General features: G+C 46.4%; 14 non-coding genes across 14 annotated transcripts; all 14 read right to left on the reverse strand.

The window, feature by feature from the left end:
* Positions 1-121: 121 nt before the first annotated feature.
* Positions 122-193, reverse strand: TRNAC-GCA (transfer RNA cysteine (anticodon GCA)). The gene has a single exon. It is a non-coding gene; the product is annotated as a tRNA-Cys (tRNA).
* Positions 194-1204: 1011 nt separating this feature from the next.
* TRNAC-GCA (transfer RNA cysteine (anticodon GCA)) lies at positions 1205-1276 on the reverse strand. The gene has a single exon. It is a non-coding gene; the product is annotated as a tRNA-Cys (tRNA).
* Positions 1277-2286: 1010 nt separating this feature from the next.
* On the reverse strand, positions 2287-2358 carry TRNAC-GCA (transfer RNA cysteine (anticodon GCA)). Its single transcript has one exon. It is a non-coding gene; the product is annotated as a tRNA-Cys (tRNA).
* A 1012-nt stretch (positions 2359-3370) lies between these two features.
* TRNAC-GCA (transfer RNA cysteine (anticodon GCA)) lies at positions 3371-3442 on the reverse strand. The gene has a single exon. It is a non-coding gene; the product is annotated as a tRNA-Cys (tRNA).
* A 1012-nt stretch (positions 3443-4454) lies between these two features.
* TRNAC-GCA (transfer RNA cysteine (anticodon GCA)) lies at positions 4455-4526 on the reverse strand. Its single transcript has one exon. It is a non-coding gene; the product is annotated as a tRNA-Cys (tRNA).
* Positions 4527-5536: 1010 nt separating this feature from the next.
* On the reverse strand, positions 5537-5608 carry TRNAC-GCA (transfer RNA cysteine (anticodon GCA)). The gene has a single exon. It is a non-coding gene; the product is annotated as a tRNA-Cys (tRNA).
* Positions 5609-6618: 1010 nt separating this feature from the next.
* On the reverse strand, positions 6619-6690 carry TRNAC-GCA (transfer RNA cysteine (anticodon GCA)). Its single transcript has one exon. It is a non-coding gene; the product is annotated as a tRNA-Cys (tRNA).
* Positions 6691-7701: 1011 nt separating this feature from the next.
* On the reverse strand, positions 7702-7773 carry TRNAC-GCA (transfer RNA cysteine (anticodon GCA)). Its single transcript has one exon. It is a non-coding gene; the product is annotated as a tRNA-Cys (tRNA).
* A 1012-nt stretch (positions 7774-8785) lies between these two features.
* TRNAC-GCA (transfer RNA cysteine (anticodon GCA)) lies at positions 8786-8857 on the reverse strand. Its single transcript has one exon. It is a non-coding gene; the product is annotated as a tRNA-Cys (tRNA).
* Positions 8858-9868: 1011 nt separating this feature from the next.
* Positions 9869-9940, reverse strand: TRNAC-GCA (transfer RNA cysteine (anticodon GCA)). The gene has a single exon. It is a non-coding gene; the product is annotated as a tRNA-Cys (tRNA).
* Positions 9941-17783: 7843 nt separating this feature from the next.
* On the reverse strand, positions 17784-17855 carry TRNAC-GCA (transfer RNA cysteine (anticodon GCA)). Its single transcript has one exon. It is a non-coding gene; the product is annotated as a tRNA-Cys (tRNA).
* A 1011-nt stretch (positions 17856-18866) lies between these two features.
* TRNAC-GCA (transfer RNA cysteine (anticodon GCA)) lies at positions 18867-18938 on the reverse strand. Its single transcript has one exon. It is a non-coding gene; the product is annotated as a tRNA-Cys (tRNA).
* A 1012-nt stretch (positions 18939-19950) lies between these two features.
* Positions 19951-20022, reverse strand: TRNAC-GCA (transfer RNA cysteine (anticodon GCA)). Its single transcript has one exon. It is a non-coding gene; the product is annotated as a tRNA-Cys (tRNA).
* Positions 20023-21033: 1011 nt separating this feature from the next.
* Positions 21034-21105, reverse strand: TRNAC-GCA (transfer RNA cysteine (anticodon GCA)). Its single transcript has one exon. It is a non-coding gene; the product is annotated as a tRNA-Cys (tRNA).
* Positions 21106-24678: the final 3573 nt, after the last annotated feature.

The raw sequence follows: 24678 nt of genomic DNA on the forward strand, positions 1-24678 counted from the left end.
GCAGCAAACTCTGTAATGCTATTAAAGTGCAATATCCAAGGGAACACTGACTCTGTCAAAGATGATCCAAAAGGAATTGATGAAAAGTCCCAACTACAAACAACAGAATCAAAATAGTCTGAGGGGACACCTGGATTTGAACCAGGGACCTCTTGATCTGCAGTCAAATGCTCTACCACTGAGCTATATCCCCAGCTTTTCAGAAAAATTAGAATGACATAATATCAGTACATCATGAAAGAGTGAGAGGATCATGCTAAGTTGTGCCGGAAAGTACAGGCTTGAAACTGTGGAACAGGAGATGTAGTCCTTAATATTATTTATTAAAGTAAAACTGGATCATTTAAAAAACAGATTAATTTGTTTCATTGCTATTTTATTTGAATAGGCAGTGGTACATAAGACCAATGCCTCTACATACAATGATTGCTTTGAAACATTCTTAAAGTGGAAGAGGTTTTTACGTGACACATTATCATTTGATGATTGGTTACCACAATCACCGAGATGGTGGTGAAGTATGATTGTTTTTTGGCCAAATTACGATGGAAAAACATTTCTACATACCACTACAATTCGGTATTTGGAAGGAACACCCAAACACCCCTTTCAAGTACCTTCAATTTAATACATCAAAAAAAGGCACTTTGTGCTTGCAACTGGCCTGATTCTTCAGACCAGCCTTCTTGCAACTGCAACGAGGGTTTGTACATCTTGCACGTAGGCAGAGCTTTCAAGGAGAAATTAAATAGTTCCTAAGTTGCACAAAAATGAAGTGCTTCAAACAAACACATACTTTGTATGGACAGAGAAGAGATGGAATATATGTATGACTGAGGACACAGGTGTAATGAGAAATAGATTGATTGCATAGCTGCCCAGTATTCTAAGCCATTTCTTTAGTGCGATTCAAGAGAGCACCAAACAGTATAACAAATTTGTCAATTGGTTTCATAGTCCATTCCCTTTGTTTAGAGCTGTGAAAGGTAGAGCCGAATTCCAAAATAGATCAATGATGTTTCAGAAATTTCCCATAGGGAATACCAAGCCCAGTGTAAAAAATGCAGTTACTCACAAGTTTTAATCAGCAACACTGTAATGTTATTAAAGTGTAACATCCAAGGAAACACTGACTATGTCAAAGATGATCCAAATGGGATTCATGAAAATTCCCAACTACAAACAGCAGATTCAAAATAGTATGAGGGGATACCCGGATCTGAACCAGGGTCCTCTTGATCTGCAGTCAAATGCTCTACCACTGAGCTATATCCCCAACTGTCATGCAAGATCAGAATGACAATATATCAGTACATCATGAAAGAGTGAGAGGATCATGCTAAGTTGTGCCGGAAAGTACAACCTTGAAACTGTGGAACTGTAGAAGTAGTTCTTAATATTATTTATTAAAGGAAAAATGGATCATTAAAAAAAAATATGTATTTGTTTGATTGGTATTTTATTTGAATAGGCAGTGGTACATAGGACCAATGCCTGCACTTAAAATGTTTGTTTTGAAACATTCTCGAAGGGGAAGAGGGTTTTACGGGATACTTTATTATTTCATGTTTGGTTACCACAATCAATCAGATGGTGATGAAGTATGATTGTTTTGGGCCACATTACGGTGGAAAAACATTTCTACATACCAATACAATTCGGTATTTGGAAGGAACACCCAAACACCCCTTGCAAGTACCTTCAATTTAATACATCAAAAAAAGCCTCTTTGTGCTTGCAACTGGCCTGATTCTTCAGACCAGCCTTCTTGCAACTGCAACAAGGGTTTGTACATCTTGTACGTAGGCAGAGCTTTCAAGGAGAAATTAAATAGTTCCTAAGTTGCACAAAAATGAAGTGCTTCAAACAAACACATACTTTGTATGGACAGAGAAGAGATGGAATATATGTAAGACTGAGGACACAGGTGTAATGAGAAATAGATTGATTGCATAGCTGCCCAGTATTCTAAGCCATTTCTTTAGTGCGATTCAAGAGAGCACCAAACAGTATAACAAATTTGTCAATTGGTTTCATAGTCCATTCCCTTTGTTTAGAGCTGTGAAAGGTAGAGCCGAATTCCAAAATAGATCAATGATGTTTCAGAAATTTCCCATAGGGAATACCAAGCCCAGTGTAAAAAATGCAGTTACTCACAAGTTTTAATCAGCAACACTGTAATGGTATTAAAGTGTAACATCCAAGGGAACACTGACTCTGCCAAAGATGATCCAAATGGGATTCATGAAAATTCCCAACTACAAACAGCAGATTCAAAATAGTATGAGGGGACACCCGGATTTGAACCAGGGACCTCTTGATCTGCAGTCAAATGCTCTACCACTGAGCTATATCCCAAGCTGTCAGCCAAGATCAGAATGACAATATATCAGTACATCATGAAAGAGTGAGAGGATCATGCTAAGTTGTGCCGGAAAGTACAACCTTGAAACTGTGGAACTGTAGAAGTAGTTCTTAATATTATTTATTAAAGGAAAAATGGATCATTAAAAAAAATATATGTATTTGTTTGATTGGTATTTTATTTGAATAGGCAGTGGTACATAGGACCAATGCCTGCACTTAAAATGTTTGTTTTGAAACATTCTCAATGGGGAAGAGGTTTTTACGGGATACCTTATTGTTTCATGTTTGGTTACCACAATCACTCAGATGGTGATGAAGTATGATTGTTTTGGGCCACATTACGGTGGAAAAACATTTCTACATACCACTAGAATTCGGTATTTGGAAGGTACACCCAAACACCCCTTTCACGGACCTTCGATTTAAAACATCAGAAAAAGCCACTTTGTGCTTGCAAATGGCCTGATTCTTCAGGCCAGCCTTCTTGCAACTGCAACAATGGTTCGTACATCTTGCACGTAGGCAGAGCATTTAAGGAGAAATTAAATAGTTCCTACGTTGCACAAAAATGAAGTGCTTCAAACAAGCACATACTTTTAATGCACAGGGAAAAGGTGGAATATATGTAAGACTGAGGACACAGGTGAAATGAGAAATAGACTGACTGCATCGCTGCACAGTATTCTAAGCCATTTCTTTAGTGCGATTCAAGAAAGCACCAAACAGTATAACAAATTTGTCAATTTGTTTCATAGTCCATTCCCTTTCTTTAGGTCTGTAAAAGGAAGAGCCAAATTCCCAAAAAGATCAATGATCTTTCAGAAAGTTCCCAAAGGGAACACCAAGCCGAGTGTTAAAACTGCATTTACTCACAGGTTTTGAGCAGCAAACTCTGTAATGCTATTAAAGTGCAATATCCAAGGGAACACTGACTCTGTCAAAGATGATCCAAAAGGAATTGATGAAAAGTCCCAACTACAAACAACAGAATCAAAATAGTCTGAGGGGACACCTGGATTTGAACCAGGGACCTCTTGATCTGCAGTCAAATGCTCTACCACTGAGCTATATCCCCAGCTTTTCAGAAAAATTAGAATGACATAATATCAGTACATCATGAAAGAGTGAGAGGATCATGCTAAGTTGTGCCGGAAAGTACAGGCTTGAAACTGTGGAACAGGAGAAGTAGTCCTTAATATTATTTATTAAAGTAAAACTGGATCATTTAAAAAACAGATTAATTTGTTTCATTGCTATTTTATTTGAATAGGCAGTGGTACATAAGACCAATGCCTCTACATACAATGATTGTTTTGAAACATTCTTAAAGCGGAAGAGGTTTTTACATGACACATTATCATTTGATGATTGGTTACCACAATCACCGAGATGGTGGTGAAGTATGAATGTTTTTTGGCCAAATTACGGAGGAAAAACATTTCTACATACCACTACAATTCGGTATTTGGAAGGAACACCCAAACACCCCTTTCAAATACCTTCGATTTAATACATCAAAAAAAGCCACTTTGTGCTTGCAACTGGCCTGATTCTTCAGACCAGCCTTCTTGCAACTGCAACGAGGGTTTGTACATCTAGCACGTAGGCAGAGCTTTCAAGGAGAAATTAAATAGTTCCTACGTTGCACAAAAATGAAGTGCTTCAAACAAGCACATACTTTTAATGCACAGGGAAAAGGTGGAATATATGTAAGACTCAGGACACAGGTGAAATGAGAAATAGACTGACTGCATCGCTGCACAGTATTCTAAGCCATTTCTTTAGTGCGATTCAAGAAAGCATCAAACAGTATAACAAATTTGTCAATTTGTTTCATAGTCCATTCGCTTTCTTTAGTGCTGTAAAAGGAAGAGCCAAATTCCAAAATAGATCAATGATCTTTCAGAAATTTCCCAAGGGGAATACCAAGCCGAGTGTTAAAACTCCATTTACTCACATGTTTTGAGCAGCAAACTCTGTAATGCTATTAAAGTGCAATATCCAAGGGAACACTGACTCTGTCAAAGATGATCCAAAAGGAATTGATGAAAAGTCCCAACTACAAACAACAGAATCAAAATAGTCTGAGGGGACACCCGGATTTGAACCAGGGACCTCTTGATCTGCAGTCAAATGCTCTACCACTGAGCTATATCCCCAGCTTTTCAGTAAAATCAGAATGACATACTATCAATACATCATGAAAGAGTGAGAGGATCATGCTAAGTTGTGCCGGAAAGTACAGGCTTGAAACTGTGGAACAGGAGAAGTAGTCCTTAATATTATTTATTAAAGTAAAACCGGATCATTTAGAAAACAGATACATTTTTTCATTGCTATTTTATTTGAATAGGCCGTGGTACATAAGACCAATGCCTCTAAATACAATGATTGTTTTGAAACATTCTTGAAGGGGAAAAGGTTTTTACGTGACACATTATCATTTGATGATTGGTTACCACAATCACCGAGATGGTGGTGAAGTATGATTGTTTTTTGGCCAAATTACGATGGAAAAACATTTCTACATACCACTACAATTCGGTATTTGGAAGGAACACCCAAACGCCCCTTTCAAGTACCTTCAATTTAATACATCAAAAAAAGCCACTTTGTGCTTGCAACTGGCCTGATTCTTCAGACCAGCCTTCTTGCAACTGCAACGAGGGTTTGTACATCTTGCACGTAGGCAGAGCTTTCAAGGAGAAATTAAATAGTTCCTAAGTTGCACAAAAATGAAGTGCTTCAAACAAACACATACTTTGTATGGACAGAGAAGAGATGGAATATATGTAAGACTGAGGACACAGGTGTAATGAGAAATAGATTGATTGCATAGCTGCCCAGTATTCTAAGCCATTTCTTTAGTGCGATTCAAGAGAGCACCAAACAGTATAACAAATTTGTCAATTGGTTTCATAGTCCATTCCCTTTGTTTAGAGCTGTGAAAGGTAGAGCCGAATTCCAAAATAGATCAATGATGTTTCAGAAATTTCCCATAGGGAATACCAAGCCCAGTGTCAAAAATGCAGTTACTCACAAGTTTTAATCAGCAACACTGTAATGTTCTTAAAGTGTAACATCCAAGGGAACACTGACTCTGTCAAAGATGATCCAAATGTAAATCATGCAAATTCCCAACTACAAACAGCAGATTCAAAATAGTATGAGGGGATACCCGGATTTGAACCAGGGACCTCTTGATCTGCAGTCAAATGCTCTACCACTGAGCTATATCCCCAGCTGTCAGCCAAGATCAGAATGACAATATATCAGTACATCATGAAAGAGTGAGAGGATCATGCTAAGTTGTGCCGGAAAGTACAACCTTGAAACTGTGGAACTGTAGAAGTAGTTCTTAATATTATTTAATAAAGTAAAAATGGATCATTAAAAAAAATATGTATTTGTTTGATTGGTATTTTATTTGAATAGGCAGTGGTACATAGGACCAATGCCTGCACTTAAAATGTTTGTTTTGAAACATTCTCAAAGGGGAAGAGGTTTTTACGGGATACCTTATTGTTTCATGTTTGGTTACCACAATCACTCAGATGGTGATGAAGTATGATTGTTTTGGGCCACATTACGGTGGAAAAACATTTCTACATACCACTACAATTCGGTATTTGGAAGGTACACCCAAACACCCCTTTCACAGACCTTCGATTTAAAACATCAGAAAAAGCCACTTTGTGCTTGCAAATGGCCTGATTCTTCAGACCAGCCTTCTTGCAACTGCAACAATGGTTCGTACATCTTGCACGTAGGCAGAGCATTTAAGGAGAAATTAAATAGTTCCTACGTTGCACAAAAATGAAGTGCTTCAAACAAGCACATACTTTGGATGCACAGGGAAAAGGTGGAATATATGTAAGACTGAGGACACAGGTGAAATGAGAAATAGACTGACTGCATCGCTGCACAGTATTCTAAGCCATTTCTTTAGTGCGATTCAAGAGAGCACCAAACAGTATAACACATTTGTCAATTTGTTTCATAGTCCATTCCCTTTCTTTAGTGCTGTAAAAGGAAGAGCCAAATTCCAAAATAGATCAATGATCTTTCAGAAATTTCCCAAAGGGAATACCAAGCCGAGTGTTAAAACTCCATTTACTCACAGGTTTTGAGCATCAAACTAAGTAATGCTATTAAAGTGCAATATCCAAGGGAACACTGACTCTGTCAAAGATGATCCAAAAGGAATTGATGAAAAGTCCCAACTACAAACAACAGAATCAAAATAGTCTGAGGGGACACCCGGATTTGAACCAGGGACCTCTTGATCTGCAGTCAAATGCTCTACCACTGAGCTATATCCCCAACTTTTCAGTAAAATCAGAATGACATAATATCAGTACATCATGAAAGAGTGAGAGGATCATGCTAAGTTGTGCCGGAAAGTACAGGCTTGAAACTGTGGAACAGGAGAAGTAGTCGTTAATATTATTTATTAAAGGAAAGCTGTATCATTTAAAAAACGGATTACTTTGTTTCATTGCTATTTTATTTGAATAGGCAGTGGTACATAAGACCAATGCCTCTACATACAATGATTGTTTTGAAACATTCTTAAAGGGGAAGAGGTTTTTACGTGACACATTATCATTTGATGATTGGTTACCACAATCACCGAGATGGTGGTGAAGTATGATTGTTTTTTGGCCAAATTACGATGGAAAAACATTTCTACATACCACTACAATTCGGTATTTGGAAGGAACACCCAAACACCCCTTTCAAGTACCTTTGATTTAATACATCAAAAAAAGCCACTTTGTGCTTGCAACTGGCCTGATTCTTCAGACCAGCCTTCTTGCAACTGCAACGAGGGTTTGTACATCTTGCACGTAGGCAGAGCTTTCAAGGAGAAATTAAATAGTTCCTAAGTTGCACAAAAATGAAGTGCTTCAAACAAACACATACTTTGTATGGACAGAGAAGAGATGGAATATATGTAAGACTGAGGACACAGGTGTAATGAGAAATAGATTGATTGCATAGCTACCCAGTATTCTAAGCCATTTCTTTAGTGCGATTCAAGAGAGCACCAAACAGTATAACAAATTTGTCAATTGGTTTCATAGTCCATTCCCTTTGTTTAGAGCTGTGAAAGGTAGAGCCGAATTCCAAAATAGATCAATGATGTTTCAGAAATTTCCCATAGGGAAAACCAAGCCCAGTGTAAAAAATGCAGTTACTCACAAGTTTTAATCAGCAACACTGTAATGGTATTAAAGTGTAACATCCAAGGGAACACTGACTCTGTCAAAGATGATCCAAATGGGATTCATGAAAATTCCCAACTACAAACAGCAGATTCAAAATAGTATGAGGGGACACCCGGATTTGAACCAGGGACCTCTTGATCTGCAGTCAAATGCTGTACCACTGAGTTATATCCCCAGCTGTCAGCCAAGATCAGAATGACAATATATCAGTACATCATGAAAGAGTGAGAGGATCATGCTAAGTTGTGCCGGAAAGTACAACCTTGAAACTGTGGAACTGTAGAAGTAGTTCTTAATATTATGTATTAAAGGAAAAATGGATCATTAAAAAAAATATATGTATTTGTTTGATTGGTATTTTATTTGAATAGGCAGTGGTACATAGGACCAATGCCTGCACTTAAAATGTTTGTTTTGAAACATTCTCAAAGGGGAAGAGGTTTTTATGGGATACCTTATTGTTTCATGTTTGGTTACCACAATCACTCAGATGGTGATAAAGTATGATTGTTTTGGGCCACATTACGGTGGAAAAACATTTCTACATACCACTACAATTCGGTATTTGGAAGGTACACCCAAACACCCCTTTCACGGACCTTCGATTTAAAACATCAGAAAAAGCCACTTTGTGCTTGCAAATGGCCTGATTCTTCAGGCCAGCCTTCTTGCAACTGCAACAATGGTTCGTACATCTTGCACGTAGGCAGAGCATTTAAGGAGAAATTAAATAGTTCCTACGTTGCACAAAAATGAAGTGCTTCAAACAAGCACATACTTTGGATGCACAGGGAAAAGGTGGAATATATGTAAGACTGAGGACACAGGTGAAATGAGAAATAGACTGACTGCATCGCTGCACAGTATTCTAAGCCATTTCTTTAGTGCGATTCAAGAGAGCACCAAACAGTATAACACATTTGTCAATTTGTTTCATAGTCCATTCCCTTTCTTTAGTGCTGTAAAAGGAAGAGCCAAATTCCAAAATAGATCAATGATCTTTCAGAAATTTCCCAAAGGGAATACCAAGCCGAGTGTTAAAACTCCATTTACTCACAGGTTTTGAGCATCAAAATAAGTAATGCTATTAAAGTGCAATATCCAAGGGAACACTGACTCTGTCAAAGATGATCCAAAAGGAATTGATGAAAAGTCCCAACTACAAACAACAGAATCAAAATAGTCTGAGGGGACACCCGGATTTGAACCAGGGACCTCTTGATCTGCAGTCAAATGCTCTACCACTGAGCTATATCCCCAACTTTTCAGTAAAATCAGAATGACATAATATCAGTACATCATGAAAGAGTGAGAGGATCATGCTAAGTTGTGCCGGAAAGTACAGGCTTGAAACTGTGGAACAGGAGAAGTAGTAGTTAATATTATTTATTAAAGGAAAGCTGTATCATTTAAAAAACGGATTACTTTGTTTCATTGCTATTTTATTTGAATAGGCAGTGGTACATAAGACCAATGCCTCTACATACAATGATTGTTTTGAAACATTCTTAAAGGGGAAGAGGTTTTTACGTGACACATTATCATTTGATGATTGGTTACCACAATCACCGAGATGGTGGTGAAGTATGATTGTTTTTTGGCCAAATTACGATGGAAAAACATTTCTACATACCACTACAATTCGGTATTTGGAAGGAACACCCAAACACCCCTTTCAAGTACCTTTGATTTAATACATCAAAAAAAGCCACTTTGTGCTTGCAACTGGCCTGATTCTTCAGACCAGCCTTCTTGCAACTGCAACGAGGGTTTGTACATCTTGCACGTAGGCAGAGCTTTCAAGGAGAAATTAAATAGTTCCTAAGTTGCACAAAAATGAAGTGCTTCAAACAAACACATACTTTGTATGGACAGAGAAGAGATGGAATATATGTAAGACTGAGGACACAGGTGTAATGAGAAATAGATTGATTGCATAGCTGCCCAGTATTCTAAGCCATTTCTTTAGTGCGATTCAAGAGAGCACCAAACAGTATAACAAATTTGTCAATTGGTTTCATAGTCCATTCCCTTTGTTTAGAGCTGTGAAAGGTAGAGCCGAATTCCAAAATAGATCAATGATGTTTCAGAAATTTCCCATAGGGAATACCAAGCCCAGTGTAAAAAATGCAGTTACTCACAAGTTTTAATCAGCAACACTGTAATGGTATTAAAGTGTAACATCCAAGGGAACACTGACTCTGTCAAAGATGATCCAAATGGGATTCATGAAAATTCCCAACTACAAACAGCAGATTCAAAATAGTATGAGGGGACACCCGGATTTGAACCAGGGACCAATTGATCTGCAGTCAAATGCTCTACCACTGAGTTATATCCCCAGCTGTCAGCCAAGATCAGAATGACAATATATCAGTACATCATGAAAGAGTGAGAGGATCATGCTAAGTTGTGCCGGAAAGTACAACCTTGAAACTGTGGAACTGTAGAAGTAGTTCTTAATATTATGTATTAAAGGAAAAATGGATCATTAAAAAAAATATATGTATTTGTTTGATTGGTATTTTATTTGAATAGGCAGTGGTACATAGGACCAATGCCTGCACTTAAAATGTTTGTTTTGAAACATTCTCAAAGGGGAAGAGGTTTTTATGGGATACCTTATTGTTTCATGTTTGGTTACCACAATCACTCAGATGGTGATAAAGTATGATTGTTTTGGGCCACATTACGGTGGAAAAACATTTCTACATACCACTACAATTCGGTATTTGGAAGGTACACCCAAACACCCCTTTCACGGACCTTCGATTTAAAACATCAGAAAAAGCCACTTTGTGCTTGCAAATGGCCTGATTCTTCAGGCCAGCCTTCTTGCAACTGCAACAATGGTTCGTACATCTTGCACGTAGGCAGAGCATTTAAGGAGAAATTAAATAGTTCCTACGTTGCACAAAAATGAAGTGCTTGGGGGCGTGGCCAAGATGGCGACGGAGTGAGTCGCTCTCTGCGTTCCCTCCGGCGCCGACTTCAGCAAAGCACCGAATAGCACCCCCGGGACCGTGCTCTGACCGGTGGTTCTGCTGCCAGGGGGCACCGGAGCATGGTAGCTGAGTTCTGGTGGCGGCGCTAGTCCATCGGAGCGACCAGCGGGGAGAGGCGCGCTCTTGGAGCTGGAGCGGTGGAGGGCCTGCCCGACGCCGGACTGGCGTAGGAGGGAAGCCGACAGGAAGTGCAGGCAGAGCGGACGCCGTAAGGGGATGGAGGTCGGCCCGATGCCTGGAGTGGCACCTCAGTAGCCGGCGGGATCTCCGGAGGTCGGCGTTTGCCCCGCTGCCCCCTCCCCGTGTGTCGAGCTGTGTGGAGCGGCGGCGGAATCAGGGGCTGTATGCGGATCGGAGGAGCGGAGGCCCTGCAGTACGGAAGGAGGTGAGCGCCTGGTGGCAGCCGGAGGGGGCTCAGGTCCGCGATTTGGCACGCGTAGGACGCCGGCGGGGCCGGGCTGCTGGACAGGACCTGCGAGGAGGCGGCATAGGGCTCTGGCCGAGTGCGAGGACGGCCTGGTGCGGGATGGGCGGCCCCCCCTGAGTGGGCCCACTGAGGATTGCAGCCACACGTAGCCTACGTGTACAGGGCACACTGCACGGCGGCGGCCTGTGGTAGAGGGGTGGCGAGGCACCTGAAGTCTAGGCTGCAGCCTGCGACCTGAGTGAGGCTCGGCTCGGAGGGCCTGTGCCGAGCAGCGAACTTTGGCGCCATACCACCGGGGAGCAGTGGCCCGGGCCTGTGAGGCGCTCTCTGGTCTTGGGGGACGCGCGCACCACTGGACTGTGACCTGGTGGGGGCTATCGCAAGATCTGAAGGGCTGGCAGTGGAGTGGAGCGGACCTGCTATAGCGGCCCAGGCACCTCGGAGGAGGACACAGGGAGGCCCGCGGTGTGGAGCGGGGGAGGAGGGGGCCCGCCTCGGACGCCTCACCTCGCGGGTGGCTATTGCGCAGTGGGTTGTGGTCGCCGGCGAATTGTGGACTGCTTGGGGTGACGCACACGACCGATCTTGTGATGGCGAACAACCAGAGGAGGGGGAAGGTTAACAAGGATGGCCTGACCAGGGGCTCCCAGCTCCCGCCATCGCCTGGGGCGAGCTCCTCCTCCGCATCGGGGGACGGTGAGGCGCCGGTCACAAAGGCATTCATGACTGAGCTGTTTGCCTCCATCAAAGATGACATCTCAGAGCTGCGGTCCCAGCTTGCGTCGGACCTTAGGGAGGTGAGGAGAGACTTGGATGGGGTTGGCGAGAGGGTAGCCACCCTAGAGGACCGTGATCTTAATTTGGCTAATGATGTCCATCAGCTGCAACAGGATGTGCTGTGTCTTAGGGAGCAGAATCTGAACCTGCAGTCCCATGCGGAGGACCTGGAGAACCGCTCCAGGCGGAACAACGTTCGTATTAAGTCGGTGCCGTGGGACGGGGAGTCCGGCGATCTGAGAGGCTATGTCCTGGCGCTGTTCCAGCAGATCTTGGGCGACGACGAACTTACTGATGTCAAGATGGACAGGGCCCATAGAGTTGGTCTTCCTAGGCGCGGGGGGGGCCCTCCGCCAGACATCCTAGTCTGCGTCCACGATTTTCAGTTGAAAGAGCGCATTCTGAAGAAGGCCCGGGAGGCTTCGTCTATCCAGTTTCGTGGGCACCACCCGCAGTTGTACCAGGATTTGGCGGCTTCTACTCTACAGAAACGGCGTGAGTTCAAACCAGTGACTGCCTTCTTGCGGGACCGCAATATTGCTTACTCCTGGGGCCACCCGTTTCGCATCATATTTCGTTGGAACAACAGGCTTGAACAGATCAGGTCCCTTCAAGTGGCAATGGATCTACTGGGGATCGACGGTCCGGATGCTTCACATGGCGATAGGAGTCCCTCTACGAGGGGCCGGCGACGGTCCCCCTCCTGGCACAGGGTGGGCGGGGAGGGGGGGGGGAGGGTGCCTGACAGGTCCACCAGCATGCAAGAACGGAACGACGCGGTGGCCTCGGTTGCCACCGCCACGCTGTCTGCCTCTCAGCTTAGTTCCGGGGCGGCGTGATTTCTGAAAAAGGATCTGGCTGGCGCCGGAGGGGCGCACCCCTGCAGGTATCGTGGGTTCGTATGTACTTTGTGAGAAGACGCCCAGGTACGAGATTTCTGGGGGACATCGGCCGATGTCTCCTCGCTATCCCATGGAGGACCCTTTTGGACTTTCGTTGGTTTGTGAGGGGGTTTCCGGGGGGGGGAGGGCCTTGGGGGGGTTGTTTGGGGTGTTGGGGTTGGGGGCGAGGGGGGGTGTTGGTGGTGACGCTGTCGTGTTGTGGAGAGTGTTGTGTGGTGGTGAGAGGGAAGCTGGGAGGTGCTGTTGGTATGGGAGATGCGAGGCGGGTAGGCATGGGACTCGAGGTTGGGACAGTGGGGCGGAGGGCTGGCGGGAGCCTGATCTTAACACGTGGTGTCGCCAGGGCATCACCCGACAAGGGTGGAGGGCATGCCCCCGAGATATAGAGGATTCTGTTTTTTTGTCTCCCGATGCCTGTTAGCATAGGGACCTGGAATGTTAAGGGACTGAACTCTCCGCAGAAAAGGCAAAGGGTGTGGAAATATATAACGGACCACCAATTAGATGTAGTGGGTCTGCAGGAAACTCACCTTACACGTACGGATGAGCTGCGTCTGAAGCATAAGGCGTATCCCCTAATTTACAGATCCTCTGCATCCACAAAGCACAAGGGGGTGGCCCTCCTCTTCCATGCCTCGCTGCGTTTCCAGCCTGTGGCGATACGCACGGACAGGGAGGGCCGCTGGTTGATGGTGAAGGGGCTGGTCCAGGGGAGGCTCTGTACTTTTGTTGTGCTGTATGCTCCTAATACTGGCCAGAATAAGTTTTTGCAAGGTTTACTGCATAAAGTGGGGGATTTTGTTGAAGGGCAGTTGTTCCTCATGGGGGACTGTAATTTGGTGTGGGACGGGGCGCTGGACTGTTCTGGCGCTCGCAGGGCAGATACTGGTGTGTTCTCAGAGATGTCACGGCAGAAAGTTACGGAAATGGGGTTGGTTGACGGGTGGCGGTTTCTACATCCAACGTCCAGGGATTACACGTTTTTTTCTCATGTACACCACTCATATTCACGACTGGACCACATATTCCTTAGCCAGGCTCTTAGAGGAGATGTCCTTGACTCCACCATACTGCCCCTCTCGGACCACAGCATGCTGGTACTTACTTTGCGCTGGTCGTCGGCGGGCACCGGGCAACGGAAATGGTATTTCCCGGCTTCGGTGCTTCGGGACGAAACCTCTAACAAGGCGCTGCGAGTGGCCATCAGGGAGTTCTTTGCCCTCAATCCACCGTCTGATACCTCGGTACCCAACACGTGGGATGCCTTTAAGGCGTCCATCAGGGGCACTTGCTTGGGCCTTAACGCACAACTCAATAGGATGCGACGCAAGGAGAGGGAGGCCCTGGAGGCTGAATTGGCTTCTCTCGAGCAGGCGCATAAACTCAACCCCTCGAGGGTGACCCTCCGGCCTCTCACGGCGGTACGGGGGAAGTTGAGGGCCCATTACAGTAACAGGGCGGAGTTCACCCTTCTGAGGTTGGGCCGACAGTCCTACTCTTGTGGCAACAAGGTGGGGAGGCACTTGGCCCGACAGCTTCGTGACAGGCGGGAACGTGAGTACATTGGAGGGATCCGCGACTCTGCTGGACAACTTCAACATCGGGACGAGACAAAGGCGGCCATCTTCGGTCACTTTTACTCGGACCTCTACAAGGGGGAACACCTGGACGCGACTGCCCAGAAAGAATACCTGAGACGTCTGCCCCTTCCGCAGGTGTCTAGAGAATGGAATGAGCTCTTAGGGGCACCGATTACCAGGGAGGAAGTGCTAGCTGCAATTAAGAACTTGAAGCTTCACAAGGCGCCCGGCCCGGACGGTTACACTGCGGTGTTCTATAAATCTTACGCTTCCGAGCTCTGCGAATTCTTGGTCACCCTGTTCAATGACGTGGCCGCCTCTGGTTCTTCCACTGGCTCCCTGGCAGAGGCGATGATTACGGTCTTGCCAAAACCGGGGAAGGATCCGGCACATTGCGCCTCCTTTCGCCCGATAGCGCTTCTTAACTTAGACGCCAAACTGTATTCGGCGATCCTGGCACGTAGGCTACAAGACCTTATGCCGGCGCTAATCCATCCGGACCAGTCTGGCTTTATCAAGGGGCGCCAGACGCATGACAACACTCGTCGGGTGGTGCATCTCATAGAAAAAGCGGAACGATTTCGTATACCGGCAGTCCTAGTGGGCCTGGACGCCGAGAAGGCCTTCGACAGGGTGGACTGGGGGTTCCTATTCAATACCATGACTGCCTTTGGTTTTTCGGAGACCTTCATCACTATGGTGAGGGCTAATTACTGCTGCCCCCGGTCCCGGGTTGCGGTGAATGGTCATGTGTCAGCGTTCGTTACTCACACTCGAGGCACTAGGCAGGGCTGCCCTCTGTCCCCCCTGCTATTCGCGCTGAGCATCGAGCCGCTGGCGGTAGCGGTGCGGGAGCATGGCGGGATCCGGGGTCTGCCATTCGCGGGGGAACAGCATAAGATTTCGCTCTTCGCGGACGATGTCTTGTTCTCTATTACTGATCCGGAGAGCTCGCTCCCTTGCATCAGGGAGGTCTTGTTGGAATTTGAGGGGGTGGCAGGCTTTAAGGTCAACTACAGCAAGTCGCACATCCTGAATCTTACCCTGTCGCAGGTCGAGAGGGACCGGGTGCGCCCGCTGACTCCGTTGGCCTGGGCCACAGGTTCGATTGTCTACCTGGGGGTCCATCTGACTCCGACGGTGAGCGGGCTGTTCCAGGCCAACTTCCCGTCTTTGCTGGCGAAGTCCCGGGCGGAATTGGATAGGTGGAAGCCAAAAATGTTGTCATGGCTGGGCAGAATCCACGCTGTGAAGATGGTCCTCCTCCCTAAATTCTTATATTTGTTCCAAGCCTTGCCTATCCCCATGGGCAGCGATTTCTTTCGACGGCTCAAGACTTCTATATTGCGCTTCGTGTGGCAGGGGGGTCAGGCGCGGGTCTCCTATGCAGTTCTTCGTCGGCCGAGATCGGAGGGTGGGGTTGGGCTCCCGGATCTGCAGTTATATTACAAAGCGGCGCAACTGAGAGTTTTGGTGGAGTGGTCGCAACAGACCTCCGAGAAACACTGGCTCCATATGGATCGATGCGTTGCTGGTAGGTCAATCTGGGACCTAGCCTGGAAACCGAAGAGGGACCGCCCTCTCAATGCATATATCAGTACGCCCACTAGCACGGTGTTGAAGGTGTGGGACTCACTAGCGGGAGATGACCGTTGGACCACGTTCCCTTCCCCTTTTACGCCCTTGCATTACAACCCAGCTTTCCCACCGGCACTACATGAGGGGCCGTTTACGGTGTGGAGGGAGGGGGGCTGTCGGGCGTTGACCCATTTGTTCCACGGCCAGGACACCCTCACTTTCGCTAACTGTATGAGAGATTATGGGGTCCCCCAGACTGAACGTTTCCGGCATGTTCAGCTGCTTCACTGGGCTACGTCACCTGGAGTAGTGGAGGCGGCTACGAGGCCACCGACGCCGTTTGAAGCCTTTATATTGCGGACGTCTGCCATGAAGGGGGCCATTTCCTTCATTTACCAGCTGTTGCTTCAATCGACAGTAGCTCCTCGACCTCGTTATATGGGGCAATGGGAGGAACTGCTGGGACGAGATGTCTCGGACGCGGAATGGTCGGCGCTGTGGCGCGATTTGACGACCTTTAACCATTCCTTGCACTTGAGGGAGGCCCACCTCAAAACGATCATGCAATGGTATATGTGCCCGACTAGGCTTCACCGCATTTTTCCGGGGACCTCAGATAGGTGCTGGAGGGGTTGCGGTCTTCTGGGGGACTTCCGCCATATCTGGTGGGACTGCCCGGTGATCCGTCCGTACTGGGAGGAAATCCTCTCCCACGTGAAGGACATATTGACTTATCCCATTGATGAATCTATGGCTTGTGTCCTGCTAGGGCTGCGAGACCCTGGCCTCGTTTATCAGACCAGGGCAGATAAAAAGATTTTGTGGCTGTGCCTCGGCGCAGCGAAGCTCACACTGGCTGCGGCCTGGAAGAAGAAGGAGGCCCCGGCGGTTTCATTGTGGCATGCGCGGCTGTGGAGGTTGCTCAGTCTGGAGAGAGTGGCGGACATCTTCCTGGGCCAGTATAAGAATTTCCGATATCAGTGGGGTCCTCTGGTTTCGTTTCTTTCTAAGGGGTTACCCTCGGCCGTATGTCCGGCTTCTTTGAGATCGATGCACCTCTTTCAAGTGTAATGTGGATATGTTTGAGTGTTGAGTGAATGGCGTCACCACCGGGGGGGAGGGAAGGGGTGGGATAGGGTTGTTGGTTGTTTTGGGTTTTTTGGGCTGTGGAGGACCCGCGAATTGATTATTTGCACCGCCTGTATGGGACTTGGAGGTCTGGGGTCCGGCACATTGCGGCACTGGTCATCTTAGCCGGACTGACCTAATGATAAGCCGGTAGAACACTGTGTACAGTGGCCCTAATTGATATGTTGTCTCGAGCCTGGACTGGATATGCGTATAATATGATATGGTTTGGGTCATTGCTGATGTGCGTACAAGGGGTTTACCTTGACTTTGTGCACTGTGCGGTTTCCCCCGCAGCCCTATGTTTATTTTTCTATGCAACTCAAAAATAAAAATTTTACAAAAAAAAAAAAATGAAGTGCTTCAAACAAGCACATACTTTGGATGCACAGGGAAAAGGTGGAATATATGTAAGACTGAGGACACAGGTGAAATGAGAAATAGACTGACTGCATCGCTGCACAGTATTCTAAGCCATTTCTTTAGTGCGATTCAAGAGAGCACCAAACAGTATAACACATTTGTCAATTTGTTTCATAGTCCATTCCCTTTCTTTAGTGCTGTAAAAGGAAGAGCCAAATTCCAAAATAGATCAATGATCTTTCAGAAATTTCCCAAAGGGAATACCAAGCCGAGTGTTAAAACTCCATTTACTCACAGGTTTTGAGCATCAAACTAAGTAATGCTATTAAAGTGCAATATCCAAGGGAACACTGACTCTGTCAAAGATGATCCAAAAGGAATTGATGAAAAGTCCCAACTACAAACAACAGAATCAAAATAGTCTGAGGGGACACCCGGATTTGAACCAGGGACCTCTTGATCTGCAGTCAAATGCTCTACCACTGAGCTATATCCCCAACTTTTCAGTAAAATCAGAATGACATAATATCAGTACATCATGAAAGAGTGAGAGGATCATGCTAAGTTGTGCCGGAAAGTACAGGCTTGAAACTGTGGAACAGGAGAAGTAGTCGTTAATATTATTTATTAAAGGAAAGCTGTATCATTTAAAAAACGGATTACTTTGTTTCATTGCTATTTTATTTGAATAGGCAGTGGTACATAAGACCAATGCCTCTACATACAATGATTGTTTTGAAACATTCTTAAAGGGGAAGAGGTTTTTACGTGACACATTATCATTTGATGATTGGTTACCACAATCACCGAGATGGTGGTGAAGTATGATTGTTTTTTGGCCAAATTACGATGGAAAAACATTTCTACATACCACTACAATTCGGTATTTGGAAGGAACACCCAAACACCCCTTTCAAGTACCTTTGATTTAATACATCAAAAAAAGCCACTTTGTGCTTGCAACTGGCCTGATTCTTCAGACCAGCCTTCTTGCAACTGCAACGAGGGTTTGTACATCTTGCACGTAGGCAGAGCTTTCAAGGAGAAATTAAATAGTTCCTAAGTTGCACAAAAATGAAGTGCTTCAAACAAACACATACTTTGTATGGACAGAGAAGAGATGGAATATATGTAAGACTGAGGACACAGGTGTAATGAGAAATAGATTGATTGCATAGCTACCCAGTATTCTAAGCCATTTCTTTAGTGCGATTCAAGAGAGCACCAAACAGTATAACAAATTTGTCAATTGGTTTCATAGTCCATTCCCTTTGTTTAGAGCTGTGAAAGGTAGAGCCGAATTCCAAAATAGATCAATGATGTTTCAGAAATTTCCCATAGGGAAAACCAAGCCCAGTGTAAAAAATGCAGTTACTCACAAGTTTTAATCAGCAACACTGTAATGGTATTAAAGTGTAACATCCAAGGGAACACTGACTCTGTCAAAGATGATCCAAATGGGATTCATGAAAATTCCCAACTACAAACAGCAGATTCAAAATAGTATGAGGGGACACCCGGATTTGAACCAGGGACCTCTTGATCTGCAGTCAAATGCTGTACCACTGAGTTATATCCCCAGCTGTCAGCCAAGATCAGAATGACAATATATCAGTACATCATGAAAGAGTGAGAGGATCATGCTAAGTTGTGCCGGAAAGTACAACCTTGAAACTGTGGAACTGTAGAAGTAGTTCTTAATATTATGTATTAAAGGAAAAATGGATCATTAAAAAAAATATATGTATTTGTTTGATTGGTATTTTATTTGAATAGGCAGTGGTACATAGGACCAATGCCTGCACTTAAAATGTTTGTTTTGAAACATTCTCAAAGGGGAAGAGGTTTTTATGGGATACCTTATTGTTTCATGTTTGGTTACCACAATCACTCAGATGGTGATAAAGTATGATTGTTTTGGGCCACATTACGGTGGAAAAACATTTCTACATACCACTACAATTCGGTATTTGGAAGGTACACCCAAACACCCCTTTCACGGACCTTCGATTTAAAACATCAGAAAAAGCCACTTTGTGCTTGCAAATGGCCTGATTCTTCAGGCCAGCCTTCTTGCAACTGCAACAATGGTTCGTACATCTTGCACGTAGGCAGAGCATTTAAGGAGAAATTAAATAGTTCCTACGTTGCACAAAAATGAAGTGCTTCAAACAAGCACATACTTTGGATGCACAGGGAAAAGGTGGAATATATGTAAGACTGAGGACACAGGTGAAATGAGAAATAGACTGACTGCATCGCTGCACAGTATTCTAAGCCATTTCTTTAGTGCGATTCAAGAGAGCACCAAACAGTATAACACATTTGTCAATTTGTTTCATAGTCCATTCCCTTTCTTTAGTGCTGTAAAAGGAAGAGCCAAATTCCAAAATAGATCAATGATCTTTCAGAAATTTCCCAAAGGGAATACCAAGCCGAGTGTTAAAACTCCATTTACTCACAGGTTTTGAGCATCAAAATAAGTAATGCTATTAAAGTGCAATATCCAAGGGAACACTGACTCTGTCAAAGATGATCCAAAAGGAATTGATGAAAAGTCCCAACTACAAACAACAGAATCAAAATAGTCTGAGGGGACACCCGGATTTGAACCAGGGACCTCTTGATCTGCAGTCAAATGCTCTACCACTGAGCTATATCCCCAACTTTTCAGTAAAATCAGAATGACATAATATCAGTACATCATGAAAGAGTGAGAGGATCATGCTAAGTTGTGCCGGAAAGTACAGGCTTGAAACTGTGGAACAGGAGAAGTAGTAGTTAATATTATTTATTAAAGGAAAGCTGTATCATTTAAAAAACGGATTACTTTGTTTCATTGCTATTTTATTTGAATAGGCAGTGGTACATAAGACCAATGCCTCTACATACAATGATTGTTTTGAAACATTCTTAAAGGGGAAGAGGTTTTTACGTGACACATTATCATTTGATGATTGGTTACCACAATCACCGAGATGGTGGTGAAGTATGATTGTTTTTTGGCCAAATTACGATGGAAAAACATTTCTACATACCACTACAATTCGGTATTTGGAAGGAACACCCAAACACCCCTTTCAAGTACCTTTGATTTAATACATCAAAAAAAGCCACTTTGTGCTTGCAACTGGCCTGATTCTTCAGACCAGCCTTCTTGCAACTGCAACGAGGGTTTGTACATCTTGCACGTAGGCAGAGCTTTCAAGGAGAAATTAAATAGTTCCTAAGTTGCACAAAAATGAAGTGCTTCAAACAAACACATACTTTGTATGGACAGAGAAGAGATGGAATATATGTAAGACTGAGGACACAGGTGTAATGAGAAATAGATTGATTGCATAGCTGCCCAGTATTCTAAGCCATTTCTTTAGTGCGATTCAAGAGAGCACCAAACAGTATAACAAATTTGTCAATTGGTTTCATAGTCCATTCCCTTTGTTTAGAGCTGTGAAAGGTAGAGCCGAATTCCAAAATAGATCAATGATGTTTCAGAAATTTCCCATAGGGAATACCAAGCCCAGTGTAAAAAATGCAGTTACTCACAAGTTTTAATCAGCAACACTGTAATGGTATTAAAGTGTAACATCCAAGGGAACACTGACTCTGTCAAAGATGATCCAAATGGGATTCATGAAAATTCCCAACTACAAACAGCAGATTCAAAATAGTATGAGGGGACACCCGGATTTGAACCAGGGACCAATTGATCTGCAGTCAAATGCTCTACCACTGAGTTATATCCCCAGCTGTCAGCCAAGATCAGAATGACAATATATCAGTACATCATGAAAGAGTGAGAGGATCATGCTAAGTTGTGCCGGAAAGTACAACCTTGAAACTGTGGAACTGTAGAAGTAGTTCTTAATATTATGTATTAAAGGAAAAATGGATCATTAAAAAAAATATATGTATTTGTTTGATTGGTATTTTATTTGAATAGGCAGTGGTACATAGGACCAATGCCTGCACTTAAAATGTTTGTTTTGAAACATTCTCAAAGGGGAAGAGGTTTTTATGGGATACCTTATTGTTTCATGTTTGGTTACCACAATCACTCAGATGGTGATAAAGTATGATTGTTTTGGGCCACATTACGGTGGAAAAACATTTCTACATACCACTACAATTCGGTATTTGGAAGGTACACCCAAACACCCCTTTCACGGACCTTCGATTTAAAACATCAGAAAAAGCCACTTTGTGCTTGCAAATGGCCTGATTCTTCAGGCCAGCCTTCTTGCAACTGCAACAATGGTTCGTACATCTTGCACGTAGGCAGAGCATTTAAGGAGAAATTAAATAGTTCCTACGTTGCACAAAAATGAAGTGCTTGGGGGCGTGGCCAAGATGGCGACGGAGTGAGTCGCTCTCTGCGTTCCCTCCGGCGCCGACTTCAGCAAAGCACCGAATAGCACCCCCGGGACCGTGCTCTGACCGGTGGTTCTGCTGCCAGGGGGCACCGGAGCATGGTAGCTGAGTTCTGGTGGCGGCGCTAGTCCATCGGAGCGACCAGCGGGGAGAGGCGCGCTCTTGGAGCTGGAGCGGTGGAGGGCCTGCCCGACGCCGGACTGGCGTAGGAGGGAAGCCGACAGGAAGTGCAGGCAGAGCGGACGCCGTAAGGGGATGGAGGTCGGCCCGATGCCTGGAGTGGCACCTCAGTAGCCGGCGGGATCTCCGGAGGTCGGCGTTTGCCCCGCTGCCCCCTCCCCGTGTGTCGAGCTGTGTGGAGCGGCGGCGGAATCAGGGGCTGTATGCGGATCGGAGGAGCGGAGGCCCTGCAGTACGGAAGGAGGTGAGCGCCTGGTGGCAGCCGGAGGGGGCTCAGGTCCGCGATTTGGCACGCGTAGGACGCCGGCGGGGCCGGGCTGCTGGACAGGACCTGCGAGGAGGCGGCATAGGGCTCTGGCCGAGTGCGAGGACGGCCTGGTGCGGGATGGGCGGCCCCCCCTGAGTGGGCCCACTGAGGATTGCAGCCACACGTAGCCTACGTGTACAGGGCACACTGCACGGCGGCGGCCTGTGGTAGAGGGGTGGCGAGGCACCTGAAGTCTAGGCTGCAGCCTGCGACCTGAGTGAGGCTCGGCTCGGAGGGCCTGTGCCGAGCAGCGAACTTTGGCGCCATACCACCGGGGAGCAGTGGCCCGGGCCTGTGAGGCGCTCTCTGGTCTTGGGGGACGCGCGCACCACTGGACTGTGACCTGGTGGGGGCTATCGCAAGATCTGAAGGGCTGGCAGTGGAGTGGAGCGGACCTGCTATAGCGGCCCAGGCACCTCGGAGGAGGACACAGGGAGGCCCGCGGTGTGGAGCGGGGGAGGAGGGGGCCCGCCTCGGACGCCTCACCTCGCGGGTGGCTATTGCGCAGTGGGTTGTGGTCGCCGGCGAATTGTGGACTGCTTGGGGTGACGCACACGACCGATCTTGTGATGGCGAACAACCAGAGGAGGGGGAAGGTTAACAAGGATGGCCTGACCAGGGGCTCCCAGCTCCCGCCATCGCCTGGGGCGAGCTCCTCCTCCGCATCGGGGGACGGTGAGGCGCCGGTCACAAAGGCATTCATGACTGAGCTGTTTGCCTCCATCAAAGATGACATCTCAGAGCTGCGGTCCCAGCTTGCGTCGGACCTTAGGGAGGTGAGGAGAGACTTGGATGGGGTTGGCGAGAGGGTAGCCACCCTAGAGGACCGTGATCTTAATTTGGCTAATGATGTCCATCAGCTGCAACAGGATGTGCTGTGTCTTAGGGAGCAGAATCTGAACCTGCAGTCCCATGCGGAGGACCTGGAGAACCGCTCCAGGCGGAACAACGTTCGTATTAAGTCGGTGCCGTGGGACGGGGAGTCCGGCGATCTGAGAGGCTATGTCCTGGCGCTGTTCCAGCAGATCTTGGGCGACGACGAACTTACTGATGTCAAGATGGACAGGGCCCATAGAGTTGGTCTTCCTAGGCGCGGGGGGGGCCCTCCGCCAGACATCCTAGTCTGCGTCCACGATTTTCAGTTGAAAGAGCGCATTCTGAAGAAGGCCCGGGAGGCTTCGTCTATCCAGTTTCGTGGGCACCACCCGCAGTTGTACCAGGATTTGGCGGCTTCTACTCTACAGAAACGGCGTGAGTTCAAACCAGTGACTGCCTTCTTGCGGGACCGCAATATTGCTTACTCCTGGGGCCACCCGTTTCGCATCATATTTCGTTGGAACAACAGGCTTGAACAGATCAGGTCCCTTCAAGTGGCAATGGATCTACTGGGGATCGACGGTCCGGATGCTTCACATGGCGATAGGAGTCCCTCTACGAGGGGCCGGCGACGGTCCCCCTCCTGGCACAGGGTGGGCGGGGAGGGGGGGGGGAGGGTGCCTGACAGGTCCACCAGCATGCAAGAACGGAACGACGCGGTGGCCTCGGTTGCCACCGCCACGCTGTCTGCCTCTCAGCTTAGTTCCGGGGCGGCGTGATTTCTGAAAAAGGATCTGGCTGGCGCCGGAGGGGCGCACCCCTGCAGGTATCGTGGGTTCGTATGTACTTTGTGAGAAGACGCCCAGGTACGAGATTTCTGGGGGACATCGGCCGATGTCTCCTCGCTATCCCATGGAGGACCCTTTTGGACTTTCGTTGGTTTGTGAGGGGGTTTCCGGGGGGGGGAGGGCCTTGGGGGGGTTGTTTGGGGTGTTGGGGTTGGGGGCGAGGGGGGGTGTTGGTGGTGACGCTGTCGTGTTGTGGAGAGTGTTGTGTGGTGGTGAGAGGGAAGCTGGGAGGTGCTGTTGGTATGGGAGATGCGAGGCGGGTAGGCATGGGACTCGAGGTTGGGACAGTGGGGCGGAGGGCTGGCGGGAGCCTGATCTTAACACGTGGTGTCGCCAGGGCATCACCCGACAAGGGTGGAGGGCATGCCCCCGAGATATAGAGGATTCTGTTTTTTTGTCTCCCGATGCCTGTTAGCATAGGGACCTGGAATGTTAAGGGACTGAACTCTCCGCAGAAAAGGCAAAGGGTGTGGAAATATATAACGGACCACCAATTAGATGTAGTGGGTCTGCAGGAAACTCACCTTACACGTACGGATGAGCTGCGTCTGAAGCATAAGGCGTATCCCCTAATTTACAGATCCTCTGCATCCACAAAGCACAAGGGGGTGGCCCTCCTCTTCCATGCCTCGCTGCGTTTCCAGCCTGTGGCGATACGCACGGACAGGGAGGGCCGCTGGTTGATGGTGAAGGGGCTGGTCCAGGGGAGGCTCTGTACTTTTGTTGTGCTGTATGCTCCTAATACTGGCCAGAATAAGTTTTTGCAAGGTTTACTGCATAAAGTGGGGGATTTTGTTG

The sequence above is a fragment of the Lissotriton vulgaris genome, chromosome 1_1 (genome assembly GCF_964263255.1).
Source record: "Lissotriton vulgaris chromosome 1_1, aLisVul1.2, whole genome shotgun sequence".
NCBI classification, from domain to species: domain Eukaryota; kingdom Metazoa; phylum Chordata; class Amphibia; order Caudata; family Salamandridae; genus Lissotriton; species Lissotriton vulgaris.